We start from the raw sequence: 24,647 nt of genomic DNA, 5'->3' as shown, positions 1-24,647 counted from the left end.
CTGGGAGACATTTCAGCTCTCCTCCCCCTTTAAGAAAGAATTACAAGTTTATACCCAGGGATTAATACTAATCAGCAATTTGGCTAACTTACTTTTTACCATTCTTGAAGTAGAAAAATAAGGCAGCAAATGTTTTTGGTTTATTGTCAGAGACATCAAGAACTAACATTTATAACAATTTATAGAAAATGGAATCATGGTGTATGACTTCCAAGTTTAACAGTAAATTAAACTGGGGGTATAATTTCTGCTCTGCTCTATTTTTAATGAGTGAGTTAATTCATTCGTATTAAGTCTTTCTTTAAATCTTGAACAGTTAAAAAAATCTGTTCAAAATACATGACTTAATGTCTACATAAAGCAGTACAGTTAGGAATTAACCCCAAAACATACTCATTGTGGCAGTAATTAAGGGTTTCACTATAAATTGTAGTAATGACTAATTTAAAGCTCAAATACAAAGGAGAAATATTAATGAATTTCTTAAGATCATCAAGGAAATAGCTCATAATTTCTAGTGGGTCAGGGGTTGAGTTCCAGTGGTAAGGAATGGGACCAAACTTTGCAGAAAATCAAGTGGGATTTGAAAATATCAAAGCCCAGATTTTTGCCACAATGCAGAGGCACTTTTTCATTGGAAAAATGAAAGGTCCTACCCCCAAACGTGGCACTACCTATTTTCACAGGAGCAGGAATAGGGTTGGGGCATCTTTTGTGCATTTGCTGGAGCCATTTGGCCATTCAAATCAGCAGCTGACTCTACTGGACCCTTCTCCTTGTGTGAAACCTGAAGTATACGGATCAGACTTGGTAAGAGCAGTTCTGAACTTTCATTTAGATTTCCAGGTTACCCCTTTAGTCCAGAGTCGCGTCCAGTTAATTTAATGTACTTTTGGTAGAAGTCAGGCCACATTTGAGGTAAGTCCAATATCCTTTTGAATTGTTAGACATTAGCATTAATGGATGTAAAAACTTCATAAACCCATTAATGTTAAGCTCTTTGGATCTGTCAGCAGACCTGTGAAAGTCAACTCTCAGAACTGTCAGAAGCACCTGACAAAGGAACTTGTCAAAAGTACCATATGATCTGTCAGAGAGATCTGTTGAAAGTGTGAAGAGATCCTTTCAAATGGAGCTGTCAAATATGTAAAGAAGCCATGAAAAGGGAGCTAAGCTGTAAAGGCATTTAAAAATCCCTTCCTTTAAATCTTTAAACAAAATATCTGGACTGTTTAAAAAGAAAAGACTATTTGCTATTTCACTTGGTCTGTTGACGTGGCCTTAAAATTACCACCATTGAATTAGGGCTGCATTAGTAACTTTAAAGCTGCTCATTATCACAGTAGGATGCCTCTAGTTTCTCAGTTTATTGGGTTATAGGTTTTGATGTGTGACGGTGAATTTCAAATTTTGTTCTCATGAAGGATTATGTACTTTAATGAAATATTTGTTGTTATGAAGGTTTTATTTATTTAAATGAATCCAAATTGAGTTTTATTTCAATATAGCAAGGTCTGTAATAGGCACTTACATTGATATTTTACAGAATTTTATTTAGTCTCATCTCTGCATGAGTCTGGCCATGATAGATACAAAGTGAGTTGGTCTGATGTGTATAAGGACAAAAGATGGGGGAATGTTTGAGCAAAGTCATAGAGTCATACAGCATGAAATAGGCCCTTTATTTCAACCCGTCCATGCCAATCAAGTTTCCTCAACTAAACCTATTCTACTTGCCTGCATTTGACCCATATCCCTCTAAATCTTTCCTGTCCATGTATCTGTGTAAATATATTTTAAATAGTACAATTGTACCTGCCTGTACCACTTCCTCTGGCAGCTTGTTCCAGAGATGCACCACCCTCTGTGTAAAAATGTTCCCACTGAGGTCTCTTTTAAATCTTTCCACTCCTGCCTTAAACGTATGTCCTCTAGTTTTGAGTCCTCATACACTGGGGAAAAGACCTTAGCTATTCACTTTATCTATGCCCTGCGTGATTTACAAACCTCCATAAGGTCACCCCTTCAGCCTCCTAAGCTCCAAGGAAAAAGTCCCAGCCTATCCAGCCTCTCCTTATAACACAAACCTTCCTGTCTTGGTAACATCCTTATCAATCTTTTTTACATCCTTTCCAGTTTACTAACATCCTTGCTGTAGCAGGGCTACCAGAATTGTATGCAGCACTCCAAATGTGGCCTGAAATGTCTTGTACAGCCATAACATGATGTCCCAACTCCTGTACTCAATGCTCTGACTGGTAAAGAGAGGTTGGTACTAATTTGGTATAGGGACTGTAAAGGTAATGGGGTGGGAATGGAGCATGGTTGGCACAGAGAGCATGAGAGAGCTTTGGGAATGTGCAGAAGGGCAAAGAATGGAATAGAGGGCACGAAGAGCCATGGGTTGACATGGTTAGGGGGTAAAGAATGTCATCGGAGATGAGGGCTCGAGGGATATTTTACTAAAATTCAACATATGCCAGTGTACCAAGACAAGCCATGCACACAGCCCACATCTGCTCTTGATAGCCTGCATACTCATTCCTGAGTCACCAAGCCTGTCTCCCAGGGAACTGTCCTCCCAAATCAAATATGCAACCTTCCTGGCCACTTTTTCCATGGTAGGGTTTGCAGAGTGAAGAAAGATGTTAAATTTGAAAGGATGCAGAAGAGATTTACAAGGATGTTGCTGGATTTGGAGAGTTTGAGTTACAGGGAGAAGCTGAATAGGCTGGGTTTTTTTTCCCTGGAGCATCAAAGGCTGAGGGGTGACCTTATAGATGTTTATACAATCATGAGGGGCATGGATAGGGTGAATAACCAAGGTTTTTTTCCCCATGGTAAGGGAACCCAAAATTAGAGGGCATAAGTTTAAGGTATTGGAGAAAGATTTAAAAGGGACCGGGGGCAACGTTTTCATACAGAGGGTGGTGTGTGTATGGTATGACCTGCCAGACGAAGTGGTGGAAGTTGGTACAATTATAGCATTTAGAAGGCATCTGGATGGGTTGATGAGTAGGAATGGTTTAGAGTGATATGGGCCAAATGCTGGCAAATGGGACTAGACTGGTGTAGGATATCTGGTCTGTGTTCGACTTGAACCAAAGGGTCTGCTTCCGTGCTGTATAATTCTATGACTCTAAGTGTCCCAATTCTATGCTCCTAACTCAGAAGGGAAAATCCAATCACAAGTCTCCACTTCAAGGATGCAATTATGAGAATTCCCACGGGAAAAGAGACCAAGTGGAAGTCTTACCTTTCAAACTGGGAGATAGTGAAGCCAGCAGCTTGGCAACACCCTGCTCCAAAGAAAGTAATGGATCTCAGATGGGACAATACCTATGTCTTAAGGCTGAATCCTTCCCAGTGAAGCTTTTCCTTTGCTACTGTGTACCTCAGCCAAATTGACTGTGGGATCATGAAATTGCCAGTGTTGCAGCTTTCCTGCTGTCATCAACCTAAATAGCCCACAGACTTAACATTGTGTTTGCAATTTACTTTTAATTTATTGGGTTCTTGTGTGGATATCAGAGTTATTGAAGAGTGGGCAGCAGGGGAATGTTTACACTTCATTGCAGTTATTGAGCCTTAAAAAGAAAATTCTGTGCCAAAATAAAACGAAAGATAAATTAGACTTCAGGTTCTCATGTACAGCAAATTGTAAATCGAAGCAGGTATTTGCTTTTCTGTCAGCTGAGTGCACTTTTAATCTCCACTGTCAATTGCGCAGGGATTATGACAAAGACTGAACAAGCAAAAGATTAGTGAGAGATGACAGTTACCTATTTAGATTTACAGAGCAGAACAAATTGAGGAAGTTGAATTAATAAAAAAATTATGTTTAAAGAACCAGACCCGACAGTAGCTAAACACCACAGAATACAGCAGACAATTTTACACATGTAATGACATCTTATCTGACTGCTATAAACATATGGCTTTTATGTTTTTTAAAATGAAAGCTTCTTAATTAAAGCATCAATATTTCACTTAGTTGCACATAAAAGCACAATTTATTTTGAAAATAATTATTATTGTTCAACCTTCACTGTCCCCAGTCATATTTCCATTTCTGAATTGAAAATCTAAGTATATTGAGAATCAATGTCACAAACACTTCAGAAACAGATATACTCAGGTTCTATTAATTTCACCAACTCTGTGAGGCCTCATGGAGAGAAACCCTCAAATGTTTTGTATATTTGAAATCCCAGGGTGTTGGCTCGATCTCGAGAAGTGCAGCAGGGTAGCACATCCATGTTTCATCAACCAGTAATTGAGGTGAATGATGTGGACATATACAAGTGTCTATTGTGCCAGTTGGGGATTCTCAAAGAGCCAAAAAATCATAAATTCTTTAGGAGAATTATCATCATTTTAAAGGTAATGAATCCCCTCTCAGATGGATTATCCAATACAAAATATGTGTCAGGCCTCAAGGAATGTTCCATATTCCAGTGTTCTTGCCATTCAGAAGACCTAGGGTCCCAGCCAGATTTTGGTACTAAGCAAAAAGTGGGACAAAACTAAGCTGATCCAGCCACTTCTAGGGAACAGCTCATTTTCTCTACTCCTCTGACTCAAGATTTTTGTCTCAGTCATCTTTATATGCGAATTTGAAATGCAAATTTGAAATAAGTATCGTAGGAAGTTCAAAAAGTTAATACATTAGAACTGTACATTGACAGCCTGTGAGTTAGCAGTTTGATTGGAACAGAATGTGAAAATTAATTTAAAAGGGAAAGCAAACCTCCACCACTGAGAAGGACAAGGACAGCAGATACATGGGAACACCACCACTTGTAAGCTCCTCCCCACTCACCATCCTGCCTTGGAAATATATCGCCAGTCCTTCAGTGTCGCTGGGTCAAATCAAAGATTTCTCTCCCTAATAATGTGGGTGAACCTTTTACAGCACCTTAATAACATGGGGAATGGTGTATTAGTTGGGAAAGCATGGCTAGATCACAAAACTGACATCTCGACATAGAGAGAAAAAGAATTGGAAGTTGCACCCACAGTTTGAGAAGGTGACCAAACAGGTGGATGAGGGTAAAGTGGTTGATGTGGTATATATGGATTTCAGTAAGGCATATGATAAGGTTCCCCATGGTAGGCTATTGCACAAACTACAGAGGCATAGAATTGAGGGTGATTTAGCAGTTTGGATCAGATATTGGCTAGCTGAAAGAAGACAGAGGGTTGTGGTTGATGGGAAATATTCATCCTGGAGTTCAGTTACTAGTGGTGTACCGCAAGGATCTGTTTTGGGTCCACTGCTGTTTGTCATTTTTACAAATGACCTTGATGAGGGAGTAGAAGGATGGGTTAGTAAAATTGCGGATGACAGTAAGGTTGGTGGAGTTGTGGATAGTGCTAAAGGATGTTATAGTTTACAGAGGGACATAGATAGCTGCAGAGCTGGGCTGAGAGGTGGCAAATGGAGTTTAATGTGGAGAAGAGTGAGGTGATTCACTTTGGAAGGAGCAACAGGAATGCAGAGTGCTGGGCTAATGGTAAGATTCTTGGTAGTGTAGACGAGCAGAGCGATTTCGGTGTCCATGTACATGGATCCCTAAAAGTTGCCACCCAGGTTGATAGGGTTGTTAAGAAGGAATACAGTGTGTTAGCTTTCATTAGCAGAGGGATTGAGTTTTGGAACCGTGAGGTCATGCTGCAGCTGTACAAAACTCTGGTGCAGCCACACTTGGAGTATTGCATACAGTTCTGGTCACCGCATTATAAGAAGTATATGGAAGCTTTAGAAAGGGTTCAGAGGAGAGTTACTAGGATGTTGCCTGGTATGGAAGTAATGTCTAATGAGGAAAGGCTGAGAGACTTGAGGCTGTTTTCGTCAGAGAGAAGAAGGTTGAGAGGTGACTTAACTGAAACATATAAGATAATCAGAGGATTAGATAGATTAGAGTAGTGCTGGGAAAGCACAGCAAGTCAGGCAACATCTGAGGAGCAGGAAAATTGATGTTTTGGGCAAAAGCCCTTCATCATATTCCCTTTCACCTGGAAGATTAGATAGGGTGGACAGTGAGAGGCTTTTTCCTTGGATGATGATGGCTAGGACAAGGGGGCATAGCTTTAAATTGGGGGGTGATAGATATAGGACAGATGTCAGAGGTAGTCCCTTTATTCAGGAAGTGGTAGGGCCATGGAACACACTGTCTGCAACAGTAGTAGACTTGCCAACATTAAGGGCATTTAAATGGTCATTGGATAGACATATGGATAAGAATGGAATAATGTAGATTAGATGGGCTTCAGATTGGTTTCACAGGTTGGTGCAAAAAACGGGTCAAAGGGCCTGTGCTGTGCTGTAATGTTCTATGTTCTGTGTTTCAGTGATGAGGCAAGAATGTCATTAGTATGTGGCAAGTAGCTTATTTGCATGTATTAACATCGTATCATTACATATTCTTGATTAATTTATACCAGGTTTACTATTCTCCATGTGACATTGGGTAACTCTTCAGCAACATGTAAGTCAGAGCAGGAACTTGGTACCTCCAGCTGTCTGCTTATTCCATCCTGGCCAACATTCCCTAACATCATAAGGCACAATGCTTGGGTAGTGTGCAACTGTACCCTTCATCCACAGAGAGTGGCATCACAGTCACACAAACATCACCACATCATCATAGAATATCTTGTCTAACTTAAAATACTGGTGTTGGTGGTACTATACACTGGAATGCACCAACACCTTTTATTGTAATGCTGCTGAAAGGCCCCTTCAGCACAGGTACAAACAGCTTTATCATGGCTTTTAGCTGCTCTCTTAACAGTCACTCACTTTGCGTCTCCTTGGATGCTCACAACGTCTCTGCCATACCTTGTCTCTTTGGACTGTGCTGTTTCAATGTCACAACTGCACCCTGTACCAGCAGCTTACACAGCAATGAGAATATACTATTGCTATGCCATGCATTAGGGAAAGACGAGGCAGAAATCTAGAATCATAGAGTCACTGGTTATCACTGCTGTCTTGCAACACCCAGGATACAGGTTCAACTCTAGCCTTGGGTGGCTATTTGTGTGGAGTTTTCACATTCTCCCCATGTCTGCGTGGGTTTCCTGCAATTGCTCTGCTTTCCTCCCACAGTCCAAAGATGTGGAGGTTGGTGGAGGTGCCATGCTACATTCCCCATAGTGTTCAGGGTTGTTCTGGCTAGGCGGATTAGCCATAGTAAATGCGGGGTTATGGGGATAAGGTGGGGTGTTTGGTTAGTGACTTTTCAGAGGGTCAGTGGACCAGATGGCCTCTATATGCGCTGTACAGATTCTATGATTCTAGGCAGGGTCCCAACATTGTATGGCACTAAGACTAGATAGCCTACATAAATTAATTCTTGTAGCTGCCATTAAAATAACACTTGATCAACAGATGATGATGTGAAATAATGTGAGATAATATTCCACCTGTATGCCCTTGGAAGCATTTAATTTTTATGTCCCGCCAATGACATGGACTGTGAAGGCTTTTTGATAGATGATAGCAATTGACCTGGTGTACAGTTGGGCTTTAAATATGATGCCAATGCAAGTACCTCCACCACTGACAAGTGTAAGATAGTGGAAGATAGGCACCACAAAGACTTGGTACAAAGGATTGTGTGAGATAAGTCGTGAGGGCTCACGGGAGAGAAACGCCTCAAATACAATTCTCTGAATTTGACACAGCCAGCTTTTGATGAATCTCTGGCCTGTGTCACCACAAGGTCTGTAGTGGTTCAAGACGACAACTCATCAGCACCTCAAGGATAACTAGGGATAAGCAATGGTGCTGGCTCATGAATGAATTATATAAAAAAAGAAAGAAACTATCAAAGAGTTTGGAAGCACCAAAGATTGATCTCTAGTGATAGCAGCAATTGCTTGTGGTGATTTTCGTGGAAGGATAGTTTCAAGAGATGTACAAAGAGAAGTAAAATATACAAAATGCTGTATGACATTGTGCTTAAGGGATTTTATATTACTGAATGTCTGGCTCATATTTCAAAGAGAAAGCTGAGTGTGATGTTGTCCTCACATGTATTCATCAAACTGGTTTAGACCTGTGTGCTTACCGGCTTCAACATGAATATTGCAACCTTATCAACACTACTGCTGCATGGACGATAACCCTTGACTTTGAGCCAATCCTAATTGGAGAAATGCAATTGTATTTATTGTGCTGATTTGCTTGCAGTAATCATGTGGCTTCTACCCCTACTACAACTGACTTTGTGTATAGTCTGTGGCACCTATTCATCACTTGAAATGTTGTATCTGGAATGGTTCAGCTGTGGTTATTTGGATTTTCAGAGCCGTATGAGAGCCAGCTACTGAAAGAAACAGCAAGGAAGCATTAAAACAAAACAGTCATCTGTAATTTTGAATTACTCATAGTGTGTCAAAATGGTTGTGCATTTTCCACTCCTTATTGCTGTAGAAAAGAGATATGAGACAGAATTGGAATTTTTTTTACTGTCAGTAGAAAAAATATGAAACAAAATTGATTTATAAAAATTCTGGTGCAAATAAGAACAGGAACTCTGCTATTGCAACTGGGCTAAAAGAACTACAAACTTTATTGTAGATTTTATTTCATTCAGGAGCAGAAAAGCCATAGTGCTGTTAATTAGTAGTTCTCTTTGTGACCATATTTATTGGGTAATATGGTATTTTGTAACTCCAAATTAGAATGAAGTAACTTTCTTTTGACTTTTTTATGAACAATGATATGTTTGGACAAAAATAAATTGCTAAATATTTCTGGGAAAAGTACATTTTTATGATTGGAAATTGTGTAATATAATTGAGTATAGAAAGCTAATTAAAAGATGATGTACTCTTCCTCCAGCTTAATTGAGCTTAACTGGAACAGTACTGGGGATTGCGCACTGGTGTGTCAGAGTAGGCATTGAAAATGTCAGGGGACTGAAAGTTCAGAATCACATTTGCAGCCTGACATTCAGTGTTCCACAAAACAATAATGCAATCTGTGTTTGGCCTTCCCATAGTTGAGAAGATGGGATTGTGAGCAGTGAATATAGTAGACTAAATTGAAAGAAGTACTAATTTTTTTTCTTTGCATGAAGGAGTGTTTGGCATGCAAGATGATAAGAAGAGAGGAGGTAATAGGAGAGGTGTTATATCTGCTATGCTTGCAAAATAAGGTGCTGAAGGAAGGAGAGTTAATGATGGGTTGATTGGAGAATGGGCTAGCTTATTATAGAGGGAAGGCTGAAAATGGAGGGGAAGATGTGTTTTATTATGCTAAAGGTACCAGAAATCGCAGAAGCTGCTGAGCTTGGATGCTGGTGGGGAAGAAGTTGAAGGCAAGTGGAATATAATGTTGTGTTGCTGGGTAGTAAGTCACAGGTTGGTCTGCTAACCTACAAGAGCAGCAAGATAATCAGTGGCTTTCATGCAAGTCTTTGGATTGCAACCAAGATAATGAAGTGCTACAAGTCAGGACAGAGGTAAGCTTGAGTCAGAGAGCAGAATGGAAACTTTGAACACCTAAAGTCACAGTGGTATTTCAAGGAAGACTCCTGGCCAGAGAGGTGAATGCAGAGGTGAAGGTAACAGAAGGACAGCTTAGTGAAGTATGGACTTTAAAATTTATTGAAATTGGGCTAAAAGACAATGAAGCTTAGTCATTTGCTAATACTGATTGGGATTGAAAGGGGAAGAACCAAATGGGTAATTAACACAAGGCAGAGGCTGAGACTGAAAGGAGGGATGCAGGAAAGGGAATATCACTATCATGTTGGTTAAATATGTTGTTGATTTGAAATAATGTTTTGTCCTTGGCCAGAAAGATGCCTGAAAATTGGATTTTTGAAAGATTGAGCAAAGATAAGTTGCAGTATTCATAGACAAATCCAAACTCTGGCATCTATACTTATTTTAATCCAATCTCTTCAGAGATGTTATAGCACACACTCTAAGGCAGATGGGACTTCAACCTGGCCTTCCTTGCCCACAGGTAGGAAGACTACCAAAACACCTCTGGACATTAGATTTTTAAAAAATCTAGTTTGTACACTGCCTCCAGGGAATCCTGTCTCATTTTCTGCGAAACAGAAGAACTGACCTCTTACTGAGAGTGATATACTGTACTTCTTTTCCATAAAATAATTCTCTGTATTTTCTTTTGATATTCCTGTCTGCTTTCTCTTTGTTTCTGCAACATTACACAAATTATGGTCCTCCTCCAGCAGTCTTTGTCAGCAGCTGTTCTTTGCACATGCCGGCACGTAGCATCTTTTTACCTTTCTTAATAATACTACCAGGTCAAGGGTCACCAGGTCACTTGGGCCAAGATCCTTTATTATTCATGAAGAAAATTACATTTAATCCTGAACTCTTAGTCATTTCCAAACATTCTTGAAAACAGTTATAAATTACACAGACCTTGTAAAAGAAATTTCAACATTTCATTATCATTTCCAAGTCAAATGTTGTCAAGCCCCACACTCTCAACACAATTTAATTAGTTGAGTGTCTCAAGTCATATCCCATTATTAAATGGATGGACTCAAATATTAAATTTAATCAACACAGAAATTTGGAGGATGTACTCTGGGTTGGGGTGTACCTTCTAGTCAGACAAACTCATATATATTGAGTCCAAGCCTAGAAGATGGATCTTCTGCACAACTTGCCAAACAGGATTACAATGTTTTGTCACTGACTTGAGGAAATGTTGTAATTTATTTCAGAAAGGATTGTGGAATCTATCATTGTTTTTCAGAATGTTTGAAAATTATTTTCAGAGTTTGGGATCAAATGTAATTTTCTTGAATAATATTCGGAGGGTCCGTGTGGACTGGTTGGTCCGAAGGGCCTGTTTCCACACTGTTGGGAATCTAATCTAATCTATCCTTGACCTGGTAGTACTAGTTGAGAAAAGTAAGAAAGCTATAAACATGGTTGAATTATATGGGCACTAATGTTAAGTCACAATTTTATTCATTTTTATCTTTAGCATCAAGGCACAGAAGGAGATTGTTTCGCCTAATAGGCATGTGCCAGCTCTTTGAAAGTATGATCCAGTTGGTTGACATTTTACTCCTTGCCATTAGCGATGCAGTTCCCTTTTTCCTTTATAGGTAATTTCCCCATTTGCAAGTTACAATTAAATCCATTTCCATTCTCCTTTCGGGCAATGCATTCAAATTACAACAATTGACCAATCATAAAAGCTTCTCATCAGCTCCCTCTTGGTATTTTAATAATTATCTTAAACTTCCATCTTTCAATTATTAACTTTCTCTGTTTCTACTCTATCATAATCCTTTCTCTGCCAATTTTTTTTTCTGATGGCATTTGCCAGTTTTTTGCTACCACATGAATGAGATTAATACCTGTATTTTTGGTAGAGCGGTTCCCAATGCCCAGCAACATCATTTGTGCAATTGTTTCCACTGATACTCCACAGAAGGTACAGGTAATGATGGATGAAGTCTGCAGTAGCTCTTACCCTGATTACCAACTGGCCTATTCTTGCATCCAGAGAGATCTTAAGCTTTACAGTTTAGCAGCCTCATCCACCTATTTCTCAACAATTATTATTCATAACTATTGTATATATTTCAGTGCTCTATATCACACAATATTTTCCCACAAAAGATATGTTCTGTCTATGTCATCGAGTAGTAATTCAGTTGTTGTTTCATTATCAAATAATGGGTGGAACAATAACTACTCAGCAATGGATGGTGTAATTACCAAAATTCAGCACAAGTACTTTCCCCGTTCCCAGTTTTTGAGTTAATGTCCTGACAGGTGTTGCATTTCTAGTTCTGACTCATTTCTTTGGCTTGTGTCTCATTCCTGTGGTTTCTGTCTCAATCTTATGCCTTGTGTTTCACTCTCCTGGCATGTGCCTTGCTGTCCCGGCAACTGCTTCTGTTTCTCTCTTTATTGGTATGAGCCTCTCTGTTCTGGCTTTGGTTCCTTTCTCCTGAGTACTGAGGAAGGAGTATTGATTTCAGTAACAGGGATAAAAATAAAGTTTTATCTATCTTATTACAGAGTAAGAACATAGGAACGCAAGTAGATCTCTTGGACTATCAGTACTGCTTACAATTTAATTGGCCAGGAAAACTCTTCCATTGTAGTGGCAATTCATTAGTATTCATCAAAATATTCATTTTCCAGCTAGCTAACTGCATCTTTTTGAATTCTGTAACTGATTTTGTATTAACAGCCTTCACAACATTTTGTAAATGAAGAAAATCTGGATTGCCCTTTTAACCAATTCTGTTCTCCTTCAACCTTTCATCTCCATACTCTACTTTTCCCTTGTGGACGAACAAGTATTTATACTTACCTGATTAAATTTTCTTCCCTATCTTAAACATCTGAGTCATATTATTATTTTACCTCCTTCTCTACAGAGAACACAGATCAAATCAACACAAATTGATTTCCCAACAGTGCATTCTAGGTGCTTGTCTTTATAAAATGGTTGCTTCTCAACTTAGCCACACTTTAGAACTATCAAAGAACTGATGGTTGGAGCATGATTAATTTTGGTTTATTTGTGTTGAATTTCTTGTATAATGTATTTTGCATTACTGTTCTGCTGCTGTTACCTGCACCCATTCTGAATGAAATGTTTTCCAACAGCTGACAACAGCTGCTTCCTCACCAATGACCGCTTTGCTTAGTACAGACATTCCATTTGAACTACAAATGGCTGTTATGGATTTGGAAGAGGGAAAAGGAATTTAAATATAGGGGATAAAAAAGAAATGCAGATGCACCAGCTCTCCCAGATCCTGATTACTGGGATTTTATGGTGGCACTGGTGGAAACCAATGGAAGCAGTCATTGCCACCAGGGAATGCTTCACTGGCCAGAGGTTGGGAAAACACTAGCACTAATGGGAAGAAGCTCTTAAATGACTTTTAACTAGCTTCTTGAGGTTCAATTTCCTTTGAGCAGGAGGACTGTAAGGCATTTTACTTGCTACTGGTTAAATGCCATTGCAGTAAGAAAGCAATGGCATTGTTTTTTTCACTCTCACCCCCATAGCTCAACCCAGCTTCTTGCCTGCCATCCCTTAATGCACCACAAAACTCCAGCTTTAAATTCAGCTCAGGACTCTGAAGCTCAGACCCAAGCACATCTACTTGAACAAGTCCAAAAGTCTTGTCTTTGTCAACCACAGGTAACAATGGAAGCAATTACCAAGTTCTATCCTCTATTGGAGTCTAATGACAGACATAATCCCAGATTAACAGTTTTTCAGTTGCTATGAAGCTCATCAGAGCCATAGATTTCTTTCAGATTCTCACTGGCAACATTTGTCATGTTGGCCAGAGTTGGTCTGTTGATGCAGCAATTAGATTAGATTAGATTACATTACATTACAATGTGGAAACAGGCCCTTCGGCCCAACAAGTCCACACCGACCCGTCGAAGCGCAACCCACCCATACCCCTACATTTACCCCTTACCTAACACTACGGGCAATTTAGCATGGCCAATTCACCTAACCTGCACATCTTTGGACTGTGGGAGGAAACCGGAGCACCCGGATGAAACCCACGCAGACACGGGGAGAACATGCAAACTCCACACAATCAGTCGCCTGAGGTGGGAATTGAACCCGGGTCTCTGGCGTTGTGAGGCAACAGTGCTAACCACTGTGCCACCGTGCCGCCCACATTAGATGTCAGAAGATTTCTTTCCTCCTAGGGATCATGCTTATTAATAGATAGGAGGCAAAATCTTGATTTTATATAGCACCTTTCAAAACTGCAGGATATCAAAAGTGTATTATTTAGTCGCTGTATTAATATAGGATCTGCAGCCAATTTGGGCAATGCAAGCTCCCACAAACAACAAGGTTATAATTGCAGATACAGTGAAATGGCTCAACATTCTGATTATATCGAAACATATTCCTGCTGGCAGAGTAGCAAATCCTATAGAATGATATTCTTGAAAGCTGAAATTCCACACTGGCAGGTCCAGATTATCTGACCTTGTCTGATCTCCTCCTGTGACTCTGCCAACAATCATAATAGAGTTTGACTACAAAAGAACATAAAATTATGGAGCATTGAGCAAGCCATCATTTGACATCAAGATCTCCCAACAAAAGAATTTGCAATGCCTATGTGTATTGCTAAACTTGGGAAAAAGTTAACAGTGGTATTGATCAGGGAGAAGATGAAGTTGATACAAGTGGAAAATCATGGTTTGGAACAGAAAATGGGCATTACAAAGGAGTGGGAGATCCCAGCATTGAGTTTGCCCGCACGAGGCCAACACATTGGACTGGTCAGCAAGGATTTGGAGGAGAACAATTGCCTATCTCAGTGTCAGTGATGATATGCTAATGTAGTTTAAGATGGCCCAAGAAGAAAAGACTTCCATTTCCAGGCAATCCTACATAAGCAAAGAGTCACCCTGGCAAAGAGGCTAGACCACAAGGAGTTGGAGCCACAGGGTTATTGGACAAGATTCAAGAAAAGGCAAGGCATCATCTTCTGCACAGTAAGTAGTAAGGGTGTCTCAGTAATGACAGATAATTGATTCCAAAATGGTCTTGCACACGTCATGAAACATTCATAATGGGACAGTATTATCGGACTTGAAACTGGACTGTTTCACTGTCCTCAGCCATATTGGGTTCAAATGATCTATCAAGCCGCTGAAAACGAGGGGGAGCATGTTCAAACAGACCAATGATAAGGATCTTTCCTCTCACCCATGAGAGGCTGACATTGAAATTCCAGCTAAGAGATAACAATGGAAACTTACACAGATATGGACAATGTCATACATTGCACAATGGGATTGACAGATGATACAATCATAGATGCAATACATTCTTCAAATGAGGAGGCTGTAAACCTTGGTATAGTGATGAATCAAAAACATAAATTCCTGGAGAAATTCAGCAGCTCTGGCAGCAACTGTGGAGTGAAAGCAGAGTTAATATTTTGGGTCCAGTAACCTTTTTTCAGGCTGCATTATGGATATTAAAATTAAGAAGGCATGCAGAACAGAGCCTGAAAGGAAATAGAATTGATACTGGTAGAGATTTCCTGTTATTTATTGACTCTTTTTCAAATGGATTAGTAATTATGGGTATCCCATTTAAAACCTAAAACTGATAGTGTGAAAGTGTTGCATGGAAGGAACATTTTAATAAAGATTTTCAGTAAACCGCCATTTATTTTCAGGCATCAGTGAAATGCTTGTGTCTGCTCAGCATTTTTCAGTTATATATGTAGGTTCTTTTATCTTTCTGTTAGGTGAGGTAGACATCTTATGCTACACTACACATCTTGTAGCTGCACTCTTTTCCTGCCTCCTGACTCTCACTCATTCCTACCTCAGACTATAACTCACTTATTTTTCAAAGTCTCTGATTAGTGGACCCCAGTTTGACAGGCAGGACTTGAAAGAAGAATTGCATTTATCCAGCTCCCTTCCTAGACCTCAGACATTCCAAAACACATTACAGTTTGTGAAGTACTTGTGAATTGTATTCATTGTTGTCATGTCAGAAATACAACAGCCAGCAAGCTCCAAACAATGGCAATGTGGTAATGACCAGATAATCTACCTCTGTGATGCTGATTGTGAGATTAACATTGATCAGCAAGCCAGGCAATAGTACTATACAATATTTTATATCCACCTGATGTGCAGAAAGCTTAGTTTAAATGTCTCATCCAAAAGATAGTGTTACCAACAGTGCTGTGCTCCATCAGTACAATACTGGAGTGTTAGTGTAGATTTTTCTGCTTAACCTTGGAGTGGGACTTGGTACTGGAGACCAGAACAATATAACTCAGAGGCAAGACTACTGCTGACTGAACCATAGCTGACAGTCTTTATAGTAGAACAGACCCAAAATATAAAACAAATCCAGTTGAAGTCCTTCCTGAAAGAGCCTTTCTAAAGAACTGGATGCCTCAAGGTTATCGGTGTGCTTGTTACTGGTTTCACATAAATTACTGTTGATGTACCTGATGTGTGTGTCAGTTCTGAAATGAATTTTGCTGAAAAGCTAGTGTTGGGTATGGACTTATTATTATGGTTTGCCATAATTTTACAAATGGATTTTCTAACGATATGGTATGAGCCCTCAAAACTGAACTGCAGGGTACTTGACAGTAATGTGCACAATCTAATTGACACAAAGCTTCACTAATGCAGCAAACATCAACATCAGTTCATCAATGCAAATATTGAACAGCAATTTTTACTACAAAAGAACCAATCCCGATTCAGAGCATTATCTATCTGTTAGACTTCACTTTGAAGCCACAGCATTAAGGAGCCCTAAAGAAGATAGGGAAGTCAAATTATCTCCATTTCAGGTAATTCCAGATTAACTAACCTATGGCAAACCTCTTTTAAAACACTTTGAAGAATTCCTACTTTAGTCTGTCACTCAGTGTGGCAAAAGTGTAGGAAGGAAATGGAGATAGAATTTTGCCACCTTTTGTATTTGATGCTCATGATCAGATGGCTTCATCCAGGATGCAAGTTGTAATTTGTTTTTAGCATGGTGGACAGAACAAAACCCAGATTCTAGCCATGGCTCATATCCTTACTCTTCCCTCTGAGCCAGGGTCCTGGGCAGTTCACTTTCATAATATTTCCTGGAGCCCTTGGAAATATTTGGACAAGGCCTCTGGGGACCCATGACATCTAATTTGATAACCCCAGGAATTTAGAATTGAAATAGCTTGACAACAGTGAGACTTAGCAGCATTTGCTGAAATGGCATCATTTTTCGATATAAAGAGGGAATATTTTAGCTAGAAGTTCTGAAGTGTCATCCCTCAAAGAGGAAGAACTAAAATGAATAAGGTTTTTTTTAATGCAGTCAGGAAGAAGGGTGTGCCACCTCTTTTTTTGGCAGGGCTCTCTCTTCAAATCTGTAATTCTAGCCCTTTTTGATTTTTGTTTTCCTTTAATAGAAGCTAGAAAATCTTTCCGTTTGCTAGTCTGCACTCTTCCACCTGTCATATAATTTTCTCCTCTTGGAAATAAAATGTCAATCTAATATGCAAGAATCAAAAGTGATCTGAGGCTTTATTTGTTTTCAACACTTAATTTATGGCTTTTATTTTAATGAGGAACTCTAACTAGGATCAGGAATGAAATGCTGCATGTATGTGAGTGACCCTCCCAACATTCTCTTGTTTCTCTCAGTCCTCGCTTAGCTTGCCTGTTTTAAAGATATTAACAATTAGGATTTCCATAATTTCTCAACAAAATACAGTTAATCATTATGAGCAGTGGGAATGAAGAAAGAGGGAAGTAAATCCAGTGCTGCTGCAACAACCAGAATGGTTGAGAGTGTATTTTTGTCTAGTTCTCAATGTGGTTCACAGAAGCTACATTTTTGCAGGGCACTGAACCTCCACATTAAAAGTTTCCTCAAGTGAGTTATTGCTAATTACCATGTAGCAAAAGGAACCTAGCAATGGCACTTTATGGGGACCTTGGTCTGAAATACCACTGCATCTTTAACCTGAAAGCAGAGTTGCAATCACATGATGATACATAGAGGACTTCAGTAAGGCATTCAACAAGGTTTCACATGGGAGACTGTACAGCAAGGTTAGATCTCATGGAATACAGGGAGAACTAGCCATTTGGATATAGAACTGGCTCAAAGATAGAAGACAGAGGGTGGTGGTGGAGGGTTGTTTTTGAGATTGGAGGCCTGGGAGCAATGGAGTGCCACAAGGATCGGTGCTGGGTCCACTACTTTTCGTCAATAATATAAATGATTTGGATATGACCATAAGAGGTATAGTTAGTAAGTTTGCAGATGACACCAAAATTGGAGGTATAGTGGACAGCAAAGAAGGTTACCTCAGAGTACAACAGGATCTTGACCAGAAGGGCCAATGGGCTGAGAAGTGGCAGATGGAGTTTCATTTAGATAAATGTGAGGTGCTGCATTTTGGGAAAGCAAATTTTGGCAGGACTTATATACTTAATGGTAAGATCCTAGGGAGTGTTGCTGAACAAAGAGACCTTGGAATGCAGATTCATAGTTCCTTGAAAGTGGAGTCAAAGGTAGTTGGGATAGTGAGGAAGGCGTTTGGTATGCTTTCCTTTATTGGTCAGAGTGTTGAGTACAGGAGTTGGGAGGTCATGTTGTGCCTGTACAGGACTTTGGTTAGACCATTGTTGGAATATTGCATGCAATTCTGGTCTCTTTCCTATCAGAAAGATGTTGTGAAACTTGAAAGGGTTCAGAAAAGATTTACAAGGATGTTGCCAGGGTTGGAGGATTTAAACTCTAGGGAGAGGTTGAATAGGCTAGGGCTGTTTTCCCTGGAGTGTCGGAGGCTGAGGGGTGACCTTATAGAGGTTTATAAAATCATTAGGAGAAGGGTAGGATAAATAGACAAAGTTTTTTCCCTGTGGTGGGGGAGTCCAGAACTGGAGGGCATAGGTTTTGGGTGAGAGGGGAAAGATATAAAAGAGACATAAGGGGCAACATTTTCATGCAGAGGGTGGTATGTGTATGGAATGAGCTGCCAGAGAAAATGGTGGAGGCTGGTACAATTGCAACATTTAAGAGGAATTTGGATGGGTATATAAATAGGAAGGGTTTGGAAGGATATTGGCCAGGTGATGGCAGGTGGGACTAGATTGGGTTGGGATATCTGGTCGGCATGGACGGGTTGGACCAAAGGATCTGTTTCCGTGCTGTACATCTCTCTGACTCTATGACATAGGCAGCTTAAATTTTCTTTATATTGTTCTTCAAAGAGTTAGCAGACCACAACCAAAGACAAGGAAGCAATGTTTCATTGCCTCAAAGCTGCTTCTTCAAATGATTTGTCATCAGAATGTTCTTCCTCTGTCGGGAAAGTGAGGTATGTCTATTGACAGGGCATGCAACTGTAAGCACCACGGTGAACTTGAACAGTAAGAAAGCTGTCAAATTTCTTTCTGTGATTTTTATTTTGCAGAAGAGACATGTACCATATTATCTGGAGTAGGATGGCAGTGGGCGGCACGGTGGCACTGCTGCTTCACAGCGCCAGAGACCCGGGTTCAATTCCCGCCTCAGGCGACTGACTGTGTGGAGTTTGCACATTCTCCCCGTGTCTGCGTGGGTTTCCTCCGGGTGCTCCGGTTTCCTCCCACAGTCACAAAGATGTGCGGGTCAGGTGAATTGGCCACGCTAAAATTGCCCGTAGTGTTAGGTTAAAGGGGTAAATGTAGGGGTATGGGTGGGTTGCACTTCGGCGGGTCAGTGTGGACTTGTTGGGCCGAAGGGCCTTTTTCCAAACTGTAAGTAATCTAATGTAAGTAATCTAATCTAATTGTCAGCTCCAAGTCAGAGCAGAACAAAACCAAATCAAAACTTTTGCAATTGTGAAGAAAAGCTCTATGTCAGCAAGTAACTGGATTGAATATGTTGCTAAAAGGGGATCATGATGCCAGGGCACATTTGGCAGTCGGCTGATAGCTTAGTCAGCTCTAACTCCCATTTAGGATCTGTGCCCACAGCTATCTGGAAAGTAGAGCACTCTCAGGCATTACAGTGGTGGTGTGTCACAGTGATGAATTTGTGCCTGGATCAGTGAGGAATTGGTACCAATGGGTATGTGGTTAAAGGTTGCCTAAAAAATAATTACTTCTTCATCAACCTGTTCAACGATGTTATTACATACCTCTGGAACAGGTGGAACTTGAACCAGGCCTCCTGGCTAAAAGATAGCGATACTACCACAAGTAATAGCACAGTAGTGTACAGTCTGAAGGAAGTTTTCCCTGACAATCCTCAATTCTGACTCCAATGCCATGATGTCATGGTACCAGAAGTGAGGGCATTTGCAGATGATTGCGCAAGGTTTCACACTGTGACTCCTCAGATAACTGAAGTAATCCTTGTCCAAATGCAGCAAGTCCTGGGCAATATCCAGGTTTGGGCTGACAATTGGTAAGTAATATTCACACCACACATGTGACAGGCAGTGACCATCTCCAACAAGACAAAATCTAAGCATTGTGTTCTTTGAGCTACCTGAAGAAGTGCAGTCAACTTTGGCAGTGTAGAACAGGATCCCACTTTATCCATATCCCACTAAATAGAAGGCAACTGCTGACCCAGAGCTGGAGGCTATGTTACCAGCGAAGGAGATTAAAATGATATTGACAGAGAATGGCAAGGCTGCTATTTTTTGATATCATAGCCTTGCTCATGAGTATAGAAGTCATGGAGATAGCTCTAATTGTTATGGGTCACATGAGTCTCACTTGATCCCCCTGATGCTGATGTTGGCTCCACTGATTCCCTGCTGCTTGGGCATCCACAAAGTACCTCTGATCACATGGGCATGACTAAAGTCATTGCATGCCTTCCTTGCAGAACTCACATTGTTATGAGCATGTCCGTCTAGAATCTGCCTGTCCTCTCTAACTGGCTGGTCAAGAGGAAGTAACATACAATTGTACTCCTCCTGTACAATTCCACGAGATTGATTGTGGTCAGGATGTGGTAATCTGCCTGATGTTGGGTGCTTAATGCTCGTGGCAGAATTCAACCCATGGGGTCAGTTTCTATAAGTGCAAACCAACACCATCACCCTTTAACTCTGTTCCAACAATCTCACTTCCACTACTCACTTAGACAATTTACCCAAATCAAGTGTTGGATGGAAAACCAAAACATCTTCAGCCTATTACAAATTCATATAATTGCCACTGATATTTCTTACTCCTTTTCCTCTTTCCCTAAGCTATTATCTCAAACTGACTTAAACTTATAACCTTTGAGTTTAACTTAGCTGAGTTGAAATTCTATTTCCCATATCATTCCGTCTAGAAAGACAATTGTTTTCAGACAACCTACTTCTGCGTCAAGCTGTTTGTTACTGAGATCCTCATCCAGACACCTCCCAACCCAACTATTTCAATATTTTCCTTACCAGCCTCATCCCTCTGTATTACAGCCCCTCTAGAGCTCTGCTGACCGAACCCTCTCCTGCTGTTGCTCACAATCATTTGTCCCTTCACTCATTTGAGTTATGCTAGTTTTTTTTCCCAACACTTTCATTTTTATGTTCTCAACCTTGTGTTTAGAATCCTTCATGGACCGTTCTCTCCCTATTTCTGTAATTTATTCCTATCTGGAACTTGTTCCCATCCCCAGAATGCTGCCTTCCCCAAATCTGCCTTTCCCTTCATTGGAGTTGAGAACTCCTCTGGAGTCTAGAACAGTCAGAGGTGGCTTAATTGTAACATAAGATCCTGAGGGATGGATGTTGAAAGGATGTTTCCTCTTGTGAGGAATGAGGGGTCATTGTTTAAAAATTAAACAATGGAAGGATGGCCATTTAAAACAAAGACGGAGGAAACATTTATTTCTCTTTCAGAGAGTTGTAAGTCATTGGAATTCCCTTCCTCAAAAAGCAATGAATGTAGAATCTTGAAATATTTTTAACGGAGCGGTAGATAGATTCTTGATTCCAAGGGGTGAATGATTACCAGGGATATGCAGAATTGAGATTAAAATCAGATCAGGGAGAAAGTGACGACTGCAAATGCTGAAGAGTCAGAGTCAAAACGTGTGGCGCTGGAAAAGCACAGCAGGTCAGGCAGCATCTGAGGAGCAGGAAAGTTGATGTTTTGGACATAAGCTCTTGCTGATGAAACATTGACTCTCCTGCTCCTCAGATACTACCTGGTGTGCTGTGCTTTTCCAGCGCCACACTTCCCAACGTTAAAATCATATCAGCCATGATCTAATTGGATGGCAGAGAAGGCTCAAAGGATTGAAGAGACTACTTTTGTTCCTTCTATACATCATGTCACATGTACCGAGATAGTGAAAAGAATTGTTTTGCATGCTAACCAGGCAAATCATATCTTACATAAATACATCAGAGTAATATAACTGAATGCAAAATACAGTGTTATAGCTACAGAGAAGGGGCAGAAAAAGAACAACTTTAATATATGAGAGATCTGTTCAAGAGTCTGATAATAGCAGGGAAGAAGCTGTTCTTAAATCTGTTGGTACATGTTTTCAAATTTTTCTATCTTCTGCCCAATGAAAGAAGGTGGAAAAGAGTATAACCAGGGTGGGAGGTGTCTTTGATTTTGTTTGCTGCTTTCCCAAGGCAACAGGAAATATAGACGGAGCCAATGGATGGAAGGCTGGTTTGCCTGATGGGCTGGGCTGTGCTCATGACTCTCTGTAATTTCTTGCTGTCTTGAGCACAGCAGTTGCCTAAAGTAAGGTATAAGTTCCAAGATGCTGTGGAGTACGATGGCTGCATGCGGATTCTTGCCCGAGGCTCATCCGCTCCCATCTGCTTTCTTTCTTTCTTTCTTCTTTTTACTTCTGCTCTTTTCTTTTCATTTTTTTCCTTTCTCTGGCGGGTTAGTCGGCAGCATCGGTGCAGCAGCAACAGCAGGCCATGTGCAAAGTGGCAGCACACTGGATTGTGGTGGTAACAGTTGAGGATTTTCACTGCATTTAACTGCATTATCCACTGTAAAATGCAAGTGACAATAACTCATATGAATTCAAATTCAGACCAAGCTGTGATGCATCCGGATAGAATGCTTTCTATGGTGCATTTATAAAAATTGGTAACAGTCATTGTGGACAGACCAAATTTCCTTAGCCTTCTGAGGAAGTTAAGGTATAAGTGTGCTTTCTTGACCGGAGCATTGATGTGAATGAACCAGGGCACAATTGTCAGTGTTATTTACTCTTAGGAACTTGAAGCTCTGAGCCATCTCCACCTCAGCACCATTGATACAGATCAGGACATGTCTGTCAATCTGCTTCCTGAAGTCAATGACCAGCTCCTTCGTTTTGCTGACATCTGTTCACACCAATAGTGACAGATGTGCTTTCAGCTATTTTTAAACTGACTATGAAATTTCTTTCCCTGAGTCTCTCAAGGAGGTCACAATGTAAATGAATAGGAACATACAGCTCCACCCTGTTCAGCCCAGTGGCATTTGTAACTGCCATGTTGACAAGCAGAAAATCCATTTAAATTTTATTGTAATTTTATTGCGTTTGTTGCTTGTGGCCATAGGTTTCCATTGCCAGTAACAATAAGGAGGTCTAGCACTCCTTTGGTCTTAACTTAACAAAATACAGTTCAATACAGTGTAAAAATTTGCATTACTCTATTAAAGGTCAAACAGATGTTTGGACACATATTTTAGCTGCTTACATCCATGTATTTTCTGTTTGTAGTCAAAACGATTTTACTGGTCTAATGTTGAAAAGATAAATGGAGCACTGTTTACATCATTCAACTGCATCTCTCTGCCCGACCATTTATTTAACAGACCTTCATTCCTGAGGATGGATTTTCACTCATGCTATTGATCAGAAATGTAATAATTGCACACTTAAAGTAGTGGGCAAAAGCATGGCACCCTGACACAACTGTTTTCAAATTCATAAAGGCCAACTTTATTATTTGTAAAAACTCATTGGGACATTCTGTGGCTGTGATAGGTATTACGTACATTCAAGATTTGTTTCTTTTCACAGTCCAGTTGGGCATCTATTGAGCAGAAGACGTCCAGTTCTGAAAAAAGGTCATACCAGACTTGAAACGCTAATGGTTTTTTCCCCACAGATTCTTCCAGACCCACTGAGTTCCTGCAGCATCCTCTGTGTTTGTTTCAGATTTACAGCATCTGCAGTATTTTCTTTTTATAACATTCAAACAGTCATAGTCAACTATTATTATCTTAATGTCATGTGACCTGTTGGATTCAAGACCTGAATGTGTGGACGTAGCAGCATAGTGGCACCAATCTACTTGTAATTAATTGTAGTTTATGTGCAGTAGAGAAACCTGGTTCAAGCTTTCTGTCAACCTGGGTTCATAAGATGGGCAAATTGGGGAAATTTGTGGACTTTCTACAATCTTTGACTTTCACGATGACTTCAGGAATTGCAGGCCTTGACTCGCAGCATGTTATGCCATTGACTCATGACATAACTGAGTTCATGTCAGTACCAACCTCTTGTGAATTCAATAAGAAGTCTTGCAGCTTACTGAGAAACCTCAGTTTCTCAAGACTTCAATCCATCTAAAGTATTAACCTATCTAAGAAAATGCAGGCCTAATTGAGAGAGATTGAAATAATCCCCAATTGAATTTTTTTCATTTGTATCCAATTACAATGAATGCAATAGTGTCTAATGTCTATGATTTGAATGAGTGAAACTTTATATTCCAAACCTTCAGGGCAAATTTGCGATAGGGAATAATCTTTTTAATTCTTAAACTCACACATCTTTTGTGCTGGAATTACATAAATTAGGACAAATACATTGAGGTCAATGAAATACATGCAATCACTTTGATCATGGACAACAATGAAGAACTCAAATTCTATCCATGAAAGCCAATATTTTAAAATGTTGTTAATGCAAAATTATGTTAGTTTTTTTTCAAATAAGGGATTCCAAAATCTTGCAGGTTCTAGTCATCAAGTTGAAATTGTTTTTGTTGGTATCCTCCATCACTGAAGAGTCAACAGGAGATGATATTATTTATTTGGGGCCACTGAATACCAATACAAATATGGATGCATCTTTGTTGCATGACTGTAAAACCTAATGACTGCCATGAAAGTGACTAAACCTCTACTGTCTG

At 40.0% G+C, this 24,647-nt stretch overlaps 1 protein-coding gene across 7 annotated transcripts in view; it reads left to right on the top strand.

Moving 5' to 3' along the window:
- LOC122549923 (E3 ubiquitin-protein ligase HECW1-like) overlaps positions 1-24,647 on the top strand; it is a 462,631-nt gene that overhangs the window by 436,192 nt on the left and 1,792 nt on the right. The window lies entirely within an intron of this gene.

The sequence above is a fragment of the Chiloscyllium plagiosum genome, chromosome 5 (genome assembly GCF_004010195.1).
Source record: "Chiloscyllium plagiosum isolate BGI_BamShark_2017 chromosome 5, ASM401019v2, whole genome shotgun sequence".
Taxonomy (NCBI): Eukaryota; Metazoa; Chordata; class Chondrichthyes; order Orectolobiformes; family Hemiscylliidae; genus Chiloscyllium; species Chiloscyllium plagiosum.
Note: the sequence above shows the minus strand (reverse complement) of the source record. Positions and strands in the feature narration are given on the sequence as shown.